Genomic DNA, 23316 nt, shown 5'->3' with positions numbered 1-23316 from the left:
AAAACGTCCAGGCCCCAGACCAGATCCCATGTTCGTCATAGTTCTTTTTTGGCATGTTCGTCACATCACCATATCGGCTGAGCCAGGTCATGATATCATAGCAAGATAGTGACTCGTTACGTGTCAAAACGGTCACTTTCTTGGTCAAATTCTGACGGGATATCGCCTTTACGGCAAAATCCCGCCAGCCGGGCTCGTTTTTCACCACCTCATAGTTCGACCAGAAGAGTTCAAGACCCTCCGGCCGAACAAAGCTGATGTCAAACTCAGAAGTAGCGTAGGGGTGGATCAGGGCAAAGATGTCACTTGCCCTGAATTCCATTTGGAGGAGGAGCTCAACCACCTTACCCCGTGGCGGACACACATCTTCGCCCCTCCACACTAAACAGACCACATTCCTACGGCCACTTTCCTGCCCGGATGTCGGGAGGGACCAGACCACCTCCCCATTATGTTCTCGGAATGCGCCTAAGCCATGTCTTTCTATCCAAAAAGACAGGTCAACCTCACCCCTCCCCTCTACATGGATTGACCTGTCTCCCCTACGTAGAGCCTCCAGTAGGCGCTGTTGCAAGTGACCACCAGAGCCAGACGGAGATGGGGATCCCCCTGATCCCCCGGCAGTGACGCTGGCATAGCTTCTGGGAGAAGCAGCCACTACCGGGGGGGCAGTCGAACCAGAACCTGATCCAGACCCCAAACCAGCACCCTTATTCTTAACAGAGGTGTCTGCCACCAATCCTCTCTCTGGCATTCCACTACCACCCCTCTCTTGCGCTCCACTACCACCCCTTTCTTGCGCTCCACTACCACCCCTTTCTTGCGCTCCACTTGCACCCCTCTCTTGCGCTCCACTACCACCCCTCTCTTGCACTCCACTTGCACCCCTCTCTTGCACTCCACTTGCACCCTTCTCTTGCACCCCACAAGTTCCCCCCTCATCCACACTGCTACCACAACTCCTCCCATGCACACTATAACTCACATTCTGCACATTACCATTTTTAGTCACATTTTTTCCCTCACTTTCACTCTTGCCTACACTGTCCCTTGATGTATTAGAGGCCGGGCTGGCTTGGTCTATAGCTCCGTGTACAAGGGTTGCTGGCTTAAGGATCAGCGCTGCACAGCTCCTCCGTTCAGTCTTCTGGGGCACGGACACAGGCTCCGCCCCCTCGCACAGCGCCATAGATTTTGGCGGGAGCTGTCCCACCGGATGCACTCCCGCCCCGCTTACTGCAGCTGACGGGCGCAGAACCTCCCCCTTCACAGGGGAGAGTCCCGACGCGCCAGAACTGGTACCAACTGTGTAACCTAGGGGACCGCCCCCTGAACCAACAAGGTCCGGCACCCGGACACTCCCCCCCCTCACAGGGGAGTGCCCCGCAGTGCCAGGACCTATACTGCCAGCTTCAATCGGGGGACCGCCCCCCAAATTGGTAAATCTGCCGCTATTTTCTGGTGCCTGGACACCCTCCCCCCTCACAGGAGGGTGCCCTTTTTTTTCTATAGCACCCGCGGCCATTTTGGGTGCACTACTGTATCCCCCATGCTGGCCCCGCTCCACTACAGAAACGGGGTCTGGCAGATTGGGGGACCCAGCACCCTGAACCGACTTTTCAGCCGACCCAGGCTGCTGGAAGGGAGCAAAGACAAACTTCACTGCCTGTGTCTTCTTCCTCTTCTTGCCCTTCGCTTTTTTCTTCTCCTCTGGGCCCAAATCATCCCCGAAAGAAAAATTTTCTAGACGAGTGGGGGACTCCTGCATAACAATTGCCCGCAGGAGACCCCCATCTGCCAAGCCGCTGCAATCACTACAGTCACTGCCATCCTCATTGTCCTCACTGGAGGGAGGTAAGGCCACCTGAGCCAGGTTTATGTAGTCCTCACTGAGGGTAAGTGGGGGGTCTGGGGTAACAGTGGTGGTACAAACAGAACCCGTGTCCATATCCCCCTCACTCACATCCCCCTCCTCACCTTCCTCCATCTCCTCCTCCTCGCTCTGGCAGTTATCTTGGTGACTTTCTTTTTCTGAACCTCTGGAGACCCCCTTTTTGGGGAACCTCTCTTCATTTAGAATCTTCTCACTGAAGAAGCCGGCTCCAGCCACAATGTCCGCTCTCAGCTGAACAATCTCCTCAACCTCTTTCTTTAGTGTTCTCACCTTTGCAGTGAATGCTGCTCTCTTGCCCTTGGCTGCTCTATCCGCCTGGTAAGTTGCAAACTTTATGTCTTCTCTTAGACCTCGTAGGTGTTTCCCAAGCTGTTCATATTGGGCCATCTTTGCCTGGATTCTAGATCCGAAAGTCTCCAGGGATTCCCTTGGCTCCTTTACCCCCCATTGCTGGGGTTCTGAGGAGCCTGAGGTAGAAGCCTTCACTCCACTCCTCTGCCTGGATGTGCTTCTTTTCCCAGAGGAACTTTTGCTGGAAGCCTTGCAGCTCCCAGCTGAGGATGGGGGAGGGGGCCCCACATGGCGATGGGCCCTGGTGGATCGTCTCACCCCATCCTGGCTGCTGGCCGTCACATTTTCCTTTGCACCCCCCGCCGGCCGGGTACGGGGAGTGCAAGATGAAGCCTCCTGGGGCTCCATAGCAGGAAAACCCTCTACCCAGGTATCTGCCACACACCTGGGGAGGGGCGGATGGAAATCACTGCTTCACTGGAAGAGTCTGGAAGTAACAGGAGCTCAGACACACCCAACCTCTCTCCAGAGCTGTACTCACTATTCTGCTGGTGAGGTCACTGTGTACATACATTACATTATTGATCCTGTACTGATCCCGAGTGTGTGTGGGATGGGGGTGGGGGACCGGGGGGGCCAAAAAAAAAATTGCTTGCCCAGGGTCCAATCAAAATTAAAGATGACCCTGTCCATTATACATACACTGTACAGCAATCATACATCCATTATACATACACTGTGTCTGTTGTGACTGTACAACAATCATACATTCAATCCATTATTAATGGATTGGATGTATGATTGCTGTACAGTCACAGTGTATGTATAATGGAGGTATGCTTGCTGTACAGTGTATGTATAATGGAGGTATGCTTGCTGTACAGTGTATGTATAATGGAGGTATGCTTGCTGTACAGTGTATGTATAATGGATGTATGATTGCTGTACAGTCAGTGTATGTATAATGGAGGTATGCTTGCTGTACAGTCACAGTGTATGTATAATGGATGTATGATTGCTGTACAGTCACAGTGTATGTATAATGGATGTATGATTGCTGTAAAGTCACAGTGTATGTATAATGGATGTATGATTGCTGTACAGTGTATGTATAATGGAGGTATGCTTGCTGTACAGTGTATGTATAATGGATGTATGATTGCTGTACAGTGTATGTATAATGGATGTATGATTGCTGTACAGTCACAGTGTATGTATAATGAATGTATGCTTGCTGTACAGTGTATGTATAATGGAGGTATGATTGCTGTACAGTGTATGTATAATGGAGGTATGATTGCTGTACAGTGTATGTATAATGGAGGTATGATTGCTGTACAGTGTATGTATAATGGAGGTATGCTTGCTGTACAGTGTATGTATAATGGATATATGATTGCTGTACAGTCACAGTGTATGTATAATGGAGGTACGCTTGCTGTACAGTGTATGTATAATGGATGTTTGATTGCTGTACAGTCACAGTGTATGTATAATGGATGTATGATTGCTGTACAGTCAGTGTATGTATAATGGATGTATGATTGCTGTACAGTGTATGTATAATGGATGTATGATTGCTGTACAGTGTATGTATAATGAATGTATGATTGCTGTACAGTGTATGTATGATGGATGTATGATTGCTGTACAGACACAGTGTATGTATAATGGATGTATGATTGCTGTACAGTGTATGTATACTGAATGTGTGATTGCTGTACAGTGTATGTATAATGGAGGTATGCTTGCTGTACAGTGTATGTATAATGGATGTATGATTGCTGTACAGTGTATGTATAATGAATGTATGATTGCTGTACAGTGTATGTATAATGGAGGTATGATTGCTGTACAGTGTATGTATAATGAATGTATGATTGCTGTACAGTGTATGTATAATGGAGGTATGATTGCTGTACAGTGTATGTATAATGGATGTATGATTGCTGTACAGTGTATGTATAATGGATGTATGATTACTGTACAGTGTATGTATAATGGAGGTATGATTGCTGTACAGTGTATGTATAATGAATGTATGATTTCTTTACAGTGTATGTATAATGGAGGTATGATTGCTGTACAGTGTATGTATAATGGAGGTATGATTGCTGTACAGTGTATGTATAATGAATGTATGATTGCTGTACAGTGTATGTATAATGGAGGTATGATTGCTGTACAGTGTATGTATAATGGATGTATGATTGCTGTACAGTGTATGTATAATGAATGTATGATTGCTGTACAGTGTATGTATAATGGAGGTATGATTGCTGTACAGTGTATGTATAATGAATGTATGATTGCTGTACAGTGTATGTATAGTGGAGGTATGCTTGCTGTACAGTGTATGTATAATGGATGTATGATTGCTGTACAGTGTATGTATAATGGATGCATGATTGCTGTACAGTGTATGTATAATGGAGGTATGATTGCTGTACAGTGTATGTATAATGGAGGTATGATTGCTGTACAGTGTATGTATAATGGAGCCTCCATTCCCCCAAAAAGTTTTAATAAAGTTTTTCATTTTGTTTGTATTGATATTTATATGAGTGTAGGTATGGTTATGTATGTGTGCATGCAAGCAAGAGGGGCTGAAACGTCGCACTGTTTGACATGTGGAATAAATAGTTATTTTTTGGATATTTGGAGTGCCGCACCATTTTTGAAGTTATCAATTGGCTGTGATCGAGCCTGAGGAGCTGGCACCTGCCTACTGTGGTAAAGTAGTGCTGCATTTTTTTGGACATTTATATATATATATATATATATATATATATAAACACACACACACACGTGTGCGGTGTGAGTTTGTGCTTTAGGGTGCACACCCTAATGCAATAGACTGCGCACGCCTATGCGTACACTCCTCTACACCCCTCTGTCACCCATGTACACTCCTCTACACCCCTCTGTCACCCATGTACATTCCTCTATACCCCTCTGTCACCCATGTACACTCCTCGTATCCCGAGTGTGTGTGGGATGGGGGTGGGGGACCGGGGCGGGCCCAAAAAAAATTGCTTGCCCAGGGTCCAATCAAAATTAAAGACGGCCCTGTCCATTATACAGCAATCATACATCCATTATACATACACTGTACAGCAATCATACATCCATTATACATACACTGTGTCTGTGACTGTACAACAATCATACATCCAATCCATTATTAATGGATTGGATGTATGATTGCTGTACAGTCACAGTGTATGTATAATGGAGGTATGCTTGCTGTACAGTGTATGTATAATGGATGTATGATTGCTGTACAGTGTATGTATAATGGATGTACGATTGCTGTACAGTCACAGTGTATGTATAATGGATGTTTGCTTGCTGTACAGTCACAGTGTATGTATAATGGATGTATGATTGCTGTACAATGTATGTATAATGGAGGTATGCTTGCTGTACAGTGCATGTATAATGGATGTATGATTGCTGTACAGTCACAGTGTATGTATAATGGAGGTATGCTTGCTGTACAGTGTATGTATAATGGAGGTATGCTTGCTGAACAGTGTATGTATAATGGATGTATGATTGCTGTACAGTGTATGTATACTGAATGTATGATTGCTGTACAGTGTATGTATAATGGAGGTATGCTTGCTGTACAGTGTATGTATAATGGATGTATGATTGCTGTACAGTGTATTTATAATGAATGTATGATTGCTGTACAGTGTATGTATAATGGAGGTATGATTGCTGTACAGTGTATGTATAATGAATGTATGATTGCTGTACAGTGTATGTATCATGGAGGTATGATTGCTGTACAGTGTATGTATAATGGATGTATGATTGCTGTACAGTCAGTGAATGTATAATGGAGGTATGCTTGCTGTACAGTCACAGTGTATGTATAATGGATGTATGATTGCTGTACAGTCACCGTGTATGTATAATGGATGTATGATTGCTGTACAGTGTATGTATAGTGGAGGTATGCTTGCTGTACAGTGTATGTATAATGGATGTATGATTGCTGTACAGTGTATGTATAATGGATGTATGATTGTTGTACAGTCACAGTGTATGTATAATGGAGGTATTCTTGCTGTACAGTGTATGTATAATGGAGGTATGCTTGCTGCACAGTGTATGTAAAATGGAGGTATGATTGCTGTACAGTGTATGTATAATGGAGGTATGATTGCTGTACAGTGTATGTATAATGGAGGTATGATTGCTGTACAGTGTATGTATAATGGAGGTATGCTTGCTGTACAGTGTATGTATAATGGATGTATGATTGCTGTACAGTGTATGTATAATGGATGTATGATTGCTGTACAGTAACAGTGTATGTATAATGGAGGTACGCTTGCTGTACAGTGTATGTATAATGGATGTTTGATTGCTGTATAGTCACAGTGTATGTATAATGGATGTATGATTGCTGTACAGTCAGTGTATGTATAATGGATGTATGATTGCTGTACAGTGTATGTATAATGGATGTATGATTGCTGTACAGTCACAGTGTATGTATAATGGATGTATGATTGCTGTACAGTGTATGTATAATGGATGTATGATTGCTGTACAGTGTATGTATAATGGATGTATGATTGCTGTACAGTCACAGTGTATGTATAATGAATGTATGCTTGCTGTACAGTGTATGTATAATGGATGTATGATTGCTGTACAGTGTATGTATAATGAATGTATGATTGCTGTACAGTGTATGTATGATTGCTGTACAGTGTATGTATAATGGATGTATGATTGCTGTACAGTGTATGTATAATGGATGTATGATTGCTGTACAGTGTATGTATAATGGATGTATGATTGCTGTACAGTGTATGTATAATGGAGGTATGCTTGCTGCACAGTGTATGTATAATGGAGGTATGATTGTTGTACAGTGTATGTATAATGGAGGTATGATTGCTGTACAGTGTATGTATAATGGAGGTATGATTGCAGTGCAGCGTATGTATAATGGAGGTATGATTGCTGTACAGTGTATGTATAATGGAGGTATGCTTGCTGTACAGTGTATGTATAATGGATGTATGATTGCTGTACAGTGTATGTATAATGGATGTATGATTGCTGTACAGTCACAGTGTATGCATATTGGAGGTACGCTTGCTGTACAGTGTATGTATAATGGATGTATGATTGCTGTACAGTCACAGTGTATGTATAATGGATGTATGATTGCTGTACAGTGTATGTATAATGGATGTATGATTGCTGTACAGTGTATGTATAATGAATGTATGATTGCTGTACAGTGTATGTATAATGGATGTATGATTGCTGTACAGTCACAGTGTATGCATATTGGAGGTACGCTTGCTGTACAGTGTATGTATAATGGATGTATGATTGCTGTACAGTCACAGTGTATGTATAATGGATGTATGATTGCTGTACAGTGTATGTATAATGGATGTATGATTGCTGTACAGTGTATGTATAATGAATGTATGATTGCTGTACAGTGTATGTATAATGGATGTATGATTGCTGTACAGACACAGTGTACGTATAATGGATGTATGATTGCTGTACAGTCACCGTGTATGTATAATGGATGTATGATTGCTGTACAGTGTATGTATAGTGGAGGTATGCTTGCTGTACAGTGTATGTATAATGGATGTATGATTGCTGTACAGTGTATGTATAATGGATGTATGATTGTTGTACAGTCACAGTGTATGTATAATGGAGGTATTCTTGCTGTACAGTGTATGTATAATGGAGGTATGCTTGCTGCACAGTGTATGTAAAATGGAGGTATGATTGCTGTACAGTGTATGTATAATGGAGGTATGATTGCTGTACAGTGTATGTATAATGGAGGTATGATTGCTGTACAGTGTATGTATAATGGAGGTATGCTTGCTGTACAGTGTATGTATAATGGATGTATGATTGCTGTATAGTGTATGTATAATGGATGTATGATTGCTGTACAGTAACAGTGTATGTATAATGGAGGTACGCTTGCTGTACAGTGTATGTATAATGGATGTTTGATTGCTGTATAGTCACAGTGTATGTATAATGGATGTATGATTGCTGTACAGTCAGTGTATGTATAATGGATGTATGATTGCTGTACAGTGTATGTATAATGGATGTATGATTGCTGTACAGTCACAGTGTATGTATAATGGATGTATGATTGCTGTACAGTGTAGGTATAATGGATGTATGATTGCTGTACAGTGTATGTATAATGGATGTATGATTGCTGTACAGTCACAGTGTATGTATAATGAATGTATGCTTGCTGTACAGTGTATGTATAATGGATGTATGATTGCTGTACAGTGTATGTATAATGAATGTATGATTGCTGTACAGTGTATGTATGATTGCTGTACAGTGTATGTATAATGGATGTATGATTGCTGTACAGTGTATGTATAATGGATGTATGATTGCTGTACAGTGTATGTATAATGGATGTATGATTGCTGTACAGTGTATGTATAATGGAGGTATGCTTGCTGCACAGTGTATGTATAATGGAGGTATGATTGTTGTACAGTGTATGTATAATGGAGGTATGATTGCTGTACAGTGTATGTATAATGGAGGTATGATTGCAGTGCAGTGTATGTATAATGGAGGTATGATTGCTGTACAGTGTATGTATAATGGAGGTATGCTTGCTGTACAGTGTATGTATAATGGATGTATGATTGCTGTACAGTGTATGTATAATGGATGTATGATTGCTGTACAGTCACAGTGTATGCATATTGGAGGTACGCTTGCTGTACAGTGTATGTATAATGGATGTATGATTGCTGTACAGTCACAGTGTATGTATAATGGATGTATGATTGCTGTACAGTGTATGTATAATGGATGTATGATTGCTGTACAGTGTATGTATAATGAATGTATGATTGCTGTACAGTGTATGTATAATGGATGTATGATTGCTGTACAGTCACAGTGTATGCATATTGGAGGTACGCTTGCTGTACAGTGTATGTATAATGGATGTATGATTGCTGTACAGTCACAGTGTATGTATAATGGATGTATGATTGCTGTACAGTGTATGTATAATGGATGTATGATTGCTGTACAGTGTATGTATAATGAATGTATGATTGCTGTACAGTGTATGTATAATGGATGTATGATTGCTGTACAGACACAGTGTACGTATAATGGATGTATGATTGCTGTACAGTGTATGTATAATGAATGTATGATTGCTGTACAGTGTATGTATAATGGATGTATGATTGCTGTACAGTCACAGTGTATGTATAATGAATGTATGCTTGCTGTACAGTGTATGTATAATGGATGTATGATTGCTGTACAGTGTATGTATAATGAATGTATGATTGCTGTACAGTGTATGTATGATTGCTGTACAGTGTATGTATAATGGATGTATAATTGCTGTACAGTGTATGTATAATGGATGTATGATTGCTGTACAGTGTATGTATAATGGAGGTATGCTTGCTGTACAGTGTATGTATAATGGAGGTATGATTGTTGTACAGTGTATGTATAATGGATGTATGATTGCTGTACAGTGTATGTATAATGGATGTATGATTGCTGTACAGTGTATGCATAATGGATGTATGATTGCTGTACAGTGTATGTATAATGAATGTATGATTGCTGTACAGTGTATGTATAATGGAGGTATGCTTGCTGTACAGTGTATGTATAATGGATGTATGATTGCTGTACAGTGTATGTATAATGAATGTATGATTGCTGTACAGTGTATGTATAATGGATGTATGATTGCTGTACAGTGTATGTATAATGAATGTATGATTGCTGTACAGTGTATGTATAATGGAGGTTTGCTTGCTGTACAGTGTATGTATAATGGATGTATGATTGCTGTACAGTGTATGTATAATGAATGCATGATTGCTGTACATTGTATGTATAATGGAGGTATCCTTGCTGTACAGTGTATGTATAATGGATGTATGATTGCTGTACAGTGTAAGTATAATGAATGTATGATTGCTGTACAGTGTATGTATAATGGATGTATGATTGCTGGACAGTGTATGTATAATGAATGTATGATTGCTGTACAGTGTATGTATAATGTAGATATGCTTGCTGTACAGTGTATGTATAATGGATGTATGATTGCTGTACAGTGTATGTATAATGGATGTATGATTGCTGTACAGTGTATGTATAATGGATGTATGATTGCTGTACAGTGTATGTATAATGAATGTATGATTGCTGTACAGTGTATGTATAATGGAGGTATGCTTGCTGTACAGTGTATGTATAATGGATGTATGATTGCTGTACAGTTTATGTATAATGGAGGTATGCTTGCTGTACAGTGTATGTATAATGGAGGTATGCTTGCTGTACAGTGTTTGTATAATGGATGTATGATTGCTGTTCAGTGTATGTATAATGGAGGTATGATTGCTGTACAGTTTATGTATAATGGATGTATGATTGCTATACAGTGTATGTATAATGAATGTATGATTGCTGTACAGTGTATGTATACTGAATGTATGATTGCTGTACAGTGTATGTATAATGGAGGTATGCTTGCTGTACAGTGTATGTATAATGGATGTATGATTGCTGTACAGTGTATGAATAATGAATGTATGATTGCTGTACAGTGTATGTATAATGGAGGTATGATTGCTGTACAGTGTATGTATAATGAATGTATATTTGCTGTACAGTGTATGTATAATGGAGGTACGATTGCTGTACAGTGTATGTATAATGGATGTATGATTGCTGTACAGTGTATGTATAATGGATGTATGATTGCTGTACAGTCAGTGTATGTATAATGGAGGTATGCTTGCTGTACAGTCACAGTGTATGTATAATGGATGTATGATTGCTGTACAGTCACAGTGTATGTATAATGGATGTATGATTGCTGTACAGTGTATGTATAATGGAGGTATGCTTGTTGTACAGTGTATGTATAATGGATGTATGATTGCTGTACAGTCACAGTGTATGTATAATGGAGGTATGCTTGCTGTACAGTGTCTGTATAATGGAGGTATGATTGCTGTACAGTGTATGTATAATGGAGGTATGATTGCTGTACAGTGTGTGTATAATGGAGGTATGATTGCTGTACAGTGTATGTATAATGGAGGTATGCTTGCTGTACAGTGTATGTATAATGGATGTATGATTGCTGTACAGTGTATGTATAATGGATGTATGATTGCTGTACAGTCACAGTGTATGTATAATGGATGTATGATTGCTGTACAGTGTATGTATAATGGATGTATGATTGCTGTACAGTGTATGTATAATGAATGTATGATTGCTGTACAGTGTATGTATAATGGATGTATGATTGCTGTACAGACACAGTGTATGTATAATGGATGTATGATTGCTGTACAGTGTATGTATAATGAATGTATGATTGCTTTACAGTGTATGTATAATGGATGTATGATTGCTGTACAGTCACAGTGTATGTATAATGAATGTATGCTTGCTGTACAGTGTATGTATAATGGATGTATGATTGCAGTACATTGTATGTATGATTGCTGTACAGTGTATGTATAATGGATGTATGATTGCTGTACAGTGTATGTATAATGGATGTATAATTGCTGTACAGTGTATGTATAATGGATGTATGATTGCTGTACAGTGTATGTATAATGGAGGTATGCTTGCTGTACAGTGTATGTATAATGGAGGTATGATTGTTGTACAGTGTATGTATAATGGATGTATGATTGCTGTACAGTGTATGTATAATGGATGTATGATTGCTGTACAGTGTATGTATAATGGATGTATGATTGCTGGACAGTGTATGTATAATGAATGTATGATTGCTGTACAGTGTATGTATAATGGATGTATGATTGCTGTACAGTGTATGTATAATGAATGTATGATTGCTGTACAGTGTATGTATAATGGAGGTATGCTTGCTGTACAGTGTATGTATAATGGATGTATGATTGCTGTACAGTGTATGTATAATGAATGTATGATTGCTGTACAGTGTATGTATAAAGGATGTATGATTGCTGTACAGTGTATGTATAATGAATGTATGATTGCTGTACAGTGTATGTATAATGGAGGTTTGCTTGCTGTACAGTGTATGTATAATGGATGTATGATTGCTGTACAGTGTATCTATAATGAGTGCATGATTGCTGTACATTGTATGTATAATGGAGGTATCCTTGCTGTACAGTGTATGTATAATGGATGTAAGATTGCTGTACAGTGTATGTATAATGGATGTATGATTGCTGGACAGTGTATGTATAATGAATGTATGATTGCTGTACAGTGTATGTATAATGGAGGTATGCTTGCTGTACAGTGTATGTATAATGGATGTATGATTGCTGTACAGTGTATGTATAATGGAGGTATGATTGATGTACAGACACAGTGTATGTATAATGGATGTATGATTGCTGTACAGTGTATGTATAATGGAGGTATGATTGCTGTACAGTGTATGTATAATGGAGGTATGCTTGCTGTACAGTGTATGTATAATGGAGGTATGATTGCTGTACAGTGTATGTATAATGGAGGTATGATTGCTGTACAGTGTATGTACAGTGTATGTATGTACAGTGTATGTATAATGGATGTATGATTGCTGTACAGTGTATGTATAATGAATGTATGATTGCTGTACAGTGTATGTATAATGGAGGTATGATTGCTGTACAGTGTATGTATAATGAATGTATGATTGCTGTACAGTGTATGTATAATGGAAGTATGATTGCTGTACAGTGTATGTATAATGGATGTATAATTGCTGTACAGTGTATGTATAATGGATGTATGATTGCTGTACAGTGTATGTATAATGAATGTATGATTTCTGTACAGTGTATGTATAATGGAGAATGAAAGGCAGATGATCCAGCACTATTTCCATGCAGCTTTATTAGGAACACAGCACACAGGTAAAATCAGCCTGAACTCAGACGCGTTTCGAGCGCATGCGCTCTTTGTCGGTGATGTCACAGGTACTGCCAGGTGAGGTTAAATACCTTTTGCTTGTGGGAGGGAAGGGAAAGAAATCCCATAACCCCACCTCTCTCTGGAGACGTGTGACATAGTTCACATAAGTAAGAACAAACAAAGTTAAAATATGTGTAATAAAACCAGAAGATGAAACATACATGCAATAATGTAGCTTGATTGTTCAAAAAAACATAGGAATTAAATGTCACGGAAGGGGGTTCAAAAAATAGGTATAAATGCTTTTAGTAGTGAAACAGCAGTTCTTGACGGACATTTAAACCCGTCGGAGAACGAGTCCCCAATGTGAACTGCCAATATGCTTCACGATCTGCCAATTTTTTCCTAATGCAACCCCCTCTCGTGCCCATTTTAACATGTTCAATGGCAAAAATTCGAAAGGTGTTTAATTTACCGGCATGTGCAAAGTGAAAGTGTGCAGATGCAGCAGATCTCTGTCTCACTGCTGTCATAGTACTGTCATTCAGGTGTTCCAGTGCTCTGATTTTCAATTTTCTTGTTGTGTATCCCACATACTTTAAATTGCACTCTGTGCACTCTATCATATAAATTACATTACTGTAATTACAGTTCATGTAATTGTTGATAGAGTACCTTTTGGTGCCATCCGAGCTCTCGAACTGAGTCGTCTGTTTGACATACTGACAAGTACGGCACACTTTATGTCCGCACTTGAAAAACCCTTTCCTCTCTAGCCAACTGCTATTTCTCCTGTTCTGTGAGGCAACCACACTAGGGGATAATTTATCCCCAAGTGTGGGGGCCCGTTTGGACACTATTCTGCAACCTTCTTCTAAGATTCCAGCCAGCGTATAATCCTGTTTCAGATGATGTAAGTGTCGCTGTACTATGCTTTTAACCTGATTAAAGTAAGGTGAGTAGGTAATAGCCAAAACTGGTTTTTCGGTTCTGGTAGATGATTTATTGGCATTATTTGGGTTTAATAAATTGGCTCTTTCCTTTTTGGCTACTTTTTGTTCAGCTTTTTTAAGAGTATGATTGGAATATCCCCTAGATTTTAATCTTTGTTTTAATTCATTGGCTTGTGTGTTATATACATTTGTATTTGTACAATTTCTTTTAAGTCTAGTTAGTTCCCCGACTGGAATTGCTTGGACTGTGTGTATGGGGTGATTGCTGTCTGCTCTCAGGACCGTGTTGCCCGATATGGGCTTTCTGTACGTGGAGGTCTCAATAATTAGGTTCTGGGACCCTCTCAACACTAAATCCAAAAAAGTTATGTTAGTGGGGTTCACGTAATAGGTAAATTTTAAATTAAACATATTATTGTTTAAATAATCTACAAACAGCGGCACGGTCGCGATGTCCCCCCTCCAAATAAGGAGGAGGTCATCAATAAATCGGCCGTACCACTGTATGCTGTTCCTAAAGGGATTGTCATTTGTATAAATAAATTGTGATTCCCAAAATGACATGGTTAAATTAGCCAGTGAGGGTGAGTGTCTGGCCCCCATGGAAACGCCACTGACTTGGACAAAAAAGGACTTATCAAAAGTGAAATAATTGCGGGACATGAGGAACCAAACAACCATTTTGATGTATTCACACAAATCCGGAGAGTAGTTGCTATGGGTAACGAGATGGTGATTCAGGGCCCGCATGGCAACGGTCCAAGGTATACCTATTATTTATACCTATTTTTTGAACCCCCTTCCGTGACATTTAATTCCTATGTTTTTTTGAACAATCAAGCTACATTATTGCATGTATGTTTAATCTTCTGGTTTTATTACATATATTTTAACTTTGTTTGTTCTTACTTATGTGAACTATGTCACACGTCTCCAGAGAGAGGTGGGGTTATGGGATTTCTTTCCCTTCCCTCCCACAAGCAAAAGGTATTTAACCTCACCTGGCAGTACCTGTGACATCACCGACAAAGAGCGCATGCGCTCGAAACGAGTCTGAGTTCAGGCTGATTTTACCTGTGTGCTGTGTTCCTAATAAAGCTGCATGGAAATAGTGCTGGATCATCTGCCTTTCATTTTTCGTTGCTGGTGTTGGCTGGACACCGATCCGGGCACATTATAGGGGATTGGAGAGCTGGTATTTTCATGTGGACTTTGCCTATGTATAATGGAGGTATGATTGCTGTACAGTGTATGTATAATGGAGGTATGATTGCTGTACAGTGTATGTATAATGGAGGTATGATTACTGTACAGTGTATGTATAATGGAGGTATGATTGCTGTACAGTGTATGTATAATGGAGGTATGATTGCTGTACAGTGTATGTATAATGGAGTATGCTTGCTGTACAATGTATGTATAATGGATGTATGATTGCTGTACAGTGTATGTATAATGGATGTATGATTGCTGTACAGTAACAGTGTATGTATAATGGAGGTACGCTTGCTGTACAGTGTATGTATAATGGATGTTTGATTGCTGTACAGTCACAGTGTGTGTATAATGGATGTATGATTGCTGTACAGTCAGTGTATGTATAATGGATGTATGATTGCTGTACAGTGTATGTATAATGGATGTATGATTGCTGTACAGTGTATGTATAATGAATGTATGATTGCTGTACAGTGTATATATAACGGATGTATGATTGCTGTACAGACACAGTGTATGTATAATGGATGTATGATTGCTGTACAGTGTATGTATAATGAATGTATGATTGCTGTACAGTGTATGTATAACGGATGTATGATTGCTGTACAGTCACAGTGTATGTATAATGAATGTATGCTTGCTGTACAGTGTATGTATAATGGATGTATGATTGCTGTACAGTGTATGTATGATTGCTGTACAGTGTATGTATAATGGATGTATGATTGCTGTACAGTGTATGTATAATGGATGTATAATTGCTGTACAGTGTATGTATAATGGATGTATGATTGCTGTCAGTCACAGTGTATGTATAATGAATGTATGCTTGCTGTACAGTGTATGTATAATGGATGTATGATTGCTGTACAGTGTATGTATGATTGCTGTACAGTGTATGTATAATGGATGTATGATTGCTGTACAGTGTATGTATAATGGATGTATAATTGCTGTACAGTGTATGTATAATGGATGTATGATTGCTGTACAGTGTATGTATAATGGAGGTATGATTGTTGTACAGTGTATGTATAATGGATGTATGATTGCTGTACAGTGTATGTATAATGGATGTATGCTTGCTGTACAGTGTATGTATAATGGATGTATGATTGCTGTACAGTGTATGTATAATGAATGTATGATTGCTGTACAGTGTATGTATAATGGATGTATGATTGCTGTACAGTGTATGTATAATGAATGTATGATTGCTGTACAGTGTATGTATAATGGATGTATGCTTGCTGTACAGTGTATGTATAATGGAGGTATGATTGTTGTACAGTGTATGTATAATGGATGTATGATTGCTGTACAGTGTATGTATAATGGATGTATGATTGCTGTACAGTGTATGTATAATGGATGTATGATTGCTGTACAGTGTATGTATAATGAATGTATGATTGCTGTACAGTGTATGTATAATGGATGTATGATTGCTGTACAGTGTATGTATAATGAATGTATGATTGCTGTACAGTGTATGTATAATGGAGGTATGCTTGCTGTACAGTGTATGTATAATGGATGTATGATTGCTGTACAGTGTATGTATAATGAATGTATGATTCCTGTACAGTGTATGTATAATGGATGTATGATTGCTGTACAGTGTATGTATAATGAATGTATGATTGCTGTACAGTGTATGTATAATGGAGGTTTGCTTGCTGTACAGTGTATGTATAATGGATGTATGATTGCTGTACAGTGTATGTATGATTGCTGTACAGTGTATGTATAATGGATGTATGATTGCTGTACAGTGTATGTATAATGGATGTATAATTGCTGTACAGTGTATGTATAATGGATGTATGATTGCTGTACAGTGTATGTATAATGGAGGTATGCTTGCTGTACAGTGTATGTATAATGGAGGTATGATTGTTGTACAGTGTATGTTTAATGGATGTATGATTGCTGTACAGTGTATGTATAATGGATGTATGATTGCTGTACAGTGTATGTATAATGGATGTATGATTGCTGTACAGTGTATGTATAATGAATGTATGATTGCTGTACCGTGTATGTATAATGGATGTATGATTGCTGTACAGTGTATGTATAATGAATGTATGATTGCTGTACAGTGTATGTATAATGGAGGTATGCTTGCTGTACAGTGTATGTATAATGGATGTATGATTGCTGTACAGTGTATGTATAATGAATGTATGATTGCTGTACAGTGTATGTATAATGTATGTATGATTGCTGTACAGTGTATGTATAATGAATGTATGATTGCTGTACAGTGTATGTATAATGGAGGTTTGCTTGCTGTACAGTGTATGTATAATGGATGTATGATTGCTGTACAGTGTATGTATAATGAATGCATGATTGCTGTACATTGTATGTATAATGGAGGTATCCTTGCTGTACAGTGTATGTATAATGGATGTAAGATTGCTGTACAGTGTATGTATAATGGATGTATGATTGCTGGACAGTGTATGTATAATGAATGTATGATTGCTGTACAGTGTATGTATAATGGAGGTATGCTTGCTGTACAGTGTATGTATAATGGATGTATGATTGCTGTACAGTGTATGTATAATGGATGTATGATTGATGTACAGTGTATGTATAATTAATGTATGATTGCTGTACAGTGTATGTATAATGGAGGTATGCTTGCTGTACAGTGTATGTATAATGGAGGTTTGCTTGCTGTACAGTGTATGTATAATGGATGTATGATTGCTGTACAGTGTATGTATAATGAATGCATGATTGCTGTACATTGTATGTATAATGGAGGTATCCTTGCTGTACAGTGTATGTATAATGGATGTAAGATTGCTGTACAGTGTATGTATAATGGATGTATGATTGCTGTACAGTGTATGTATAATGAATGTATGATTGCTGTACAGTGTATGTATAATGGAGGTATGCTTGCTGTACAGTGTATGTATAATGGAGGTATGCTTGCTGTACAGTGTATGTATAATGGATGTATGATTGATGTACAGTGTATGTATAATTAATGTATGATTGCTGTACAGTGTATGTATAATGGAGGTATGCTTGCTGTACAGTGTATGTATAATGGAGGTATGCTTGCTGTACAGTGTATGTATAATGGATGTATGATTGCTGTACAGTGTATGTATAATGGAGGTATGATTGCTGTACAGTGTATGTATAATGGAGGTATGATTGCTGTACAGTGTATGTATAATGGAGGTATGATTGCTGTACAGTGTATGTATAATGGAGGTATGCTTGCTGTACAGTGTATGTATAATGGATGTATGATTGCTGTACAGTGTATGTATAATGGATGTATGATTGCTGTACAGTCACAGTGTATGTATAATGGAGGTATGCTTGCTGTACAGTGTATGTATAATGGATGTATGATTGCTGTACAGTCAGTGTATGTATAATGGAGGTATGCTTGCTGTACAGTCACAGTGTATATATAATGGATGTATGATTGCTGTACAGTCACAGTGTATTTATCATGGATGTATGCTTGCTGTACAGTGTATGTATAATGGAGGTATGCTTGCTGTACAGTGTATGTATAATGGATGTATGATTGCTGTACAGTCACAGTGTATGTATAATGGATGTATGATTGCTGTACAGTCACAGTGTATGTATAATGGATGTATGATTGCTGTACAGTGTATGTATAATGGATGTATGATTGCTGTACAGTGTATGTATAATGGAGGTATGATTGCTGTACAGTGTATGTATACTGAATGTATGATTGCTGTACAGTGTATGTATAATGGAGGTTTTCTTGCTGTACAGTGTATGTATAATGGAGGTATGATTGCTGTACAGTGTATGTATAATGGAGGTATGATTGCTGTACAGTGTATGTATAATGGAGGTATGATTGCTGTACAGTGTATGTATAATGGAGGTATGCTTGCTGTACAGTGTATGTATAATGGATGTATGATTGCTGTACAGTGTATGTATAATGGATGTATGATTGCTGTACAGTCACAGTGTATGTATAATGGAGGTATGCTTGCTGTACAGTGTATGTATAATGGATGTATGATTGCTGTACAGTCACAGTGTATGTATAATGGAGGTACGCTTGCTGTACAGTGTATGTATAATGGATGTATGATTGCTGTACAGTCACAGTGTTTATATAATGGATGTATGATTGCTGTACAGTCAGTGTATGTATAATGGATGTATGATTGTTGTGCAGTGTATGTATAATGGATGTATGATTTCTGTACAGTCACAGTGTATGTATAATGGATGTATGATTGCTGTACAGTGTATGTATACTGAATGTATGATTGCTTTACAGGGTATGTATAATGGAGGTATGCGTGCTGTACAGTGTATGTATAATGAATGTATGATTGCTGTACAGTGTATGTATAATGGAGGTATGATTGCTGTACAGTGTATGTATAATGAATGTATGATTGCTGTACAGTGTATGTATAATGGAGGTATGATTGCTGTACAGTGTATGTATAATGGATGTATGATTGCTGTACAGTGTATGTATAATAGATGTATGATTGCTGTACAGTGTATGTATAATGGAGGTATGATTGCTGTACAATTTATGTATAATGAATGTATGATTTCTGTACAGTGTATGTATAATGGAGGTATGATTGCTGTACAGTCACAGTGTATGTATAATGGAGGTATGATTGCTGTACAGTTTATGTATAATGGAGGTATGCTTGCTGTACAGTGTATGTATAATGGAGGTATGCTTGCTGTACAGTGTATGTATAATGGATGTATGATTGCTGTACAGTGTATGTATAATGGAGGTATGATTGCTGTACAGTGTATGTATAATGGATGTATGATTGCTGTACAGTGTATGTATAATGAATGTATGATTGCTCTACAGTGTATGTATAATGGAGGTATGATTGCTGTACAGTGTATGTATAATGAATGTATGATTGCTGTACAGTGTATGTATAATGGAGGTATGATTGCTGTACAGTGTATGTATAATGGATGTATGATTGCTGTACAGTGTATGTATAATGGATGTACGATTGCTGTACAGTGTATGTATAATGGAGGTATGATTGCTGTACAATTTATGTATAATGAATGTATGATTTCTGTACAGTGTATGTATAATGGAGGTATGATTGCTGTACAGTGTATGTATAATGGAGGTATGATTGCTGGACAGTGTATGTATAATGAATGTATGATTGCTATACAGTGTATGTATAATGGAGGTATGCTTGCTGTACAGTGTATGTATAATGGATGTATGATTGCTGTACAGTGTATGTATAATGGATGTATGATTGCTGTACAGTGTATGTATAATGGATGTATGATTGCTGTACAGTGTATGTATAATGAATGTATGATTGCTGTACAGTGTATGTATAATGGAGGTATGATTGCTGTACAGTGTATGTATAATGGAGGTATGCTTGCTGTACAGTGTATGTATAATGGATGTATGATTGCTGTACAGTCAGTGTATGTATAATGGAGGTTTGCTTGCTGTACAGTCACAGTGTATATATAATGGATGTATGATTGCTGTACAGTCACAGTGTATTTTTAATGGATGTATGCTTGCTGTACAGTGTATGTATAATGGAGGTATGCTTGCTGTACAGTGTATGTATAATGGATGTATGATTGCTGTACAGTGTATGTATAATGGATGTATGATTGATGTACAGACACAGTGTATGTATAATGGATGTATGATTGCTGTATAGTGTATGTATAATGAATGTATGATTGCTGTACAGTGTATGTATAATGGATGTATGATTGCTGTCAGTCACAGTGTATGTATAATGAATGTATGCTTGCTGTACAGTGTATGTATAATGGATGTATGATTGCTGTACAGTGTATGTATGATTGCTGTACAGTGTATGTATAATGGATGTATGATTGCTGTACAGTGTATGTATAATGGATGTATAATTGCTGTAGAGTGTATGTATAATGGATGTATGATTGCTGTACAGTTTATGTATAATGGAGGTATGATTGTTGTACAGTGTATGTATAATGGATGTATGATTGCTGTACAGTGTATGTATAATGGATGTATGCTTGCTGTACAGTGTATGTATAATGGATGTATGATTGCTGTACAGTGTATGTATAATGAATGTATGATTGCTGTACAGTGTATGTATAATGGATGTATGATTGCTGTACAGTGTATGTATAATGAATGTATGATTGCTGTACAGTGTATGTATAATGGATGTATGCTTGCTGTACAGTGTATGTATAATGGAGGTATGATTGTTGTACAGTGTATGTATAATGGATGTATGATTGCTGTACAGTGTATGTATAATGGATGTATGATTGCTGTACAGTGTATGTATAATGGATGTATGATTGCTGTACAGTGTATGTATAATGAATGTATGATTGCTGTACAGTGTATGTATAATGGATGTATGATTGCTGTACAGTGTATGTATAATGAATGTATGATTGCTGTACAGTGTATGTATAATGGAGGTATGCTTGCTGTACAGTGTATGTATAATGGATGTATGATTGCTGTACAGTGTATGTATAATGAATGTATGATTCCTGTACAGAGTATGTATAATGGATGTATGATTGCTGTACAGTGTATGTATAATGAATGTATGATTGCTGTACAGTGTATGTATAATGGAGGTTTGCTTGCTGTACAGTGTATGTATAATGGATGTATGATTGCTGTACAGTGTATGTATGATTGCTGTACAGTGTATGTATAATGGATGTATGATTGCTGTACAGTGTATGTATAATGGATGTATAATTGCTGTACAGTGTATGTATAATGGATGTATGATTGCTGTACAGTGTATGTATAATGGAGGTATGCTTGCTGTACAGTGTATGTATAATGGAGGTATGATTGTTGTACAGTGTATGTTTAATGGATGTATGATTGCTGTACAGTGTATGTATAATGGATGTATGATTGCTGTACAGTGTATGTATAATGGATGTATGATTGCTGTACAGTGTATGTATAATGAATGTATGATTGCTGTACCGTGTATGTATAATGGATGTATGATTGCTGTACAGTGTATGTATAATGAATGTATGATTGCTGTACAGTGTATGTATAATGGAGGTATGCTTGCTGTACAGTGTATGTATAATGGAGGTATGATTGTTGTACAGTGTATGTTTAATGGATGTATGATTGCTGTACAGTGTATGTATAATGGATGTATGATTGCTGTACAGTGTATGTATAATGGATGTATGATTGCTGTACAGTGTATGTATAATGAATGTATGATTGCTGTACCGTGTATGTATAATGGATGTATGATTGCTGTACAGTGTATGTATAATGAATGTATGATTGCTGTACAGTGTATGTATAATGGAGGTATGCTTGCTGTACAGTGTATGTATAATGGATGTATGATTGCTGTACAGTGTATGTATAATGAATGTATGATTGCTGTACAGTGTATGTATAATGGATGTATGATTGCTGTACAGTGTATGTATAATGAATGTATGATTGCTGTACAGTGTATGTATAATGGAGGTTTGCTTGCTGTACAGTGTATGTATAATGGATGTATGATTGCTGTACAGTGTATGTATAATGAATGCATGATTGCTGTACATTGTATGTATAATGGAGGTATCCTTGCTGTACAGTGTATGTATAATGGATGTAAGATTGCTGTACAGTGTATGTATAATGGATGTATGATTGCTGGACAGTGTATGTATAATGAATGTATGATTGCTGTACAGTGTATGTATAATTAATGTATGATTGCTGTACAGTGTATGTATAATGGAGGTATGCTTGCTGTACAGTGTATGTATAATGGAGGTTTGCTTGCTGTACAGTGTATGTATAATGGATGTATGATTGCTGTACAGTGTATGTATAATGAATGCATGATTGCTGTACATTGTATGTATAATGGAGGTATCCTTGCTGTACAGTGTATGTATAATGGATGTAAGATTGCTGTACAGTGTATGTATAATGGA

This window comes from Hyla sarda (assembly GCF_029499605.1).
Source record: "Hyla sarda isolate aHylSar1 chromosome 2 unlocalized genomic scaffold, aHylSar1.hap1 SUPER_2_unloc_2, whole genome shotgun sequence".
In the NCBI taxonomy this organism is placed as follows: Eukaryota; Metazoa; Chordata; class Amphibia; order Anura; family Hylidae; genus Hyla; species Hyla sarda.
The sequence above is the reverse complement of the archived record's forward strand: the minus strand, read 5'-3'. Positions refer to the sequence as shown.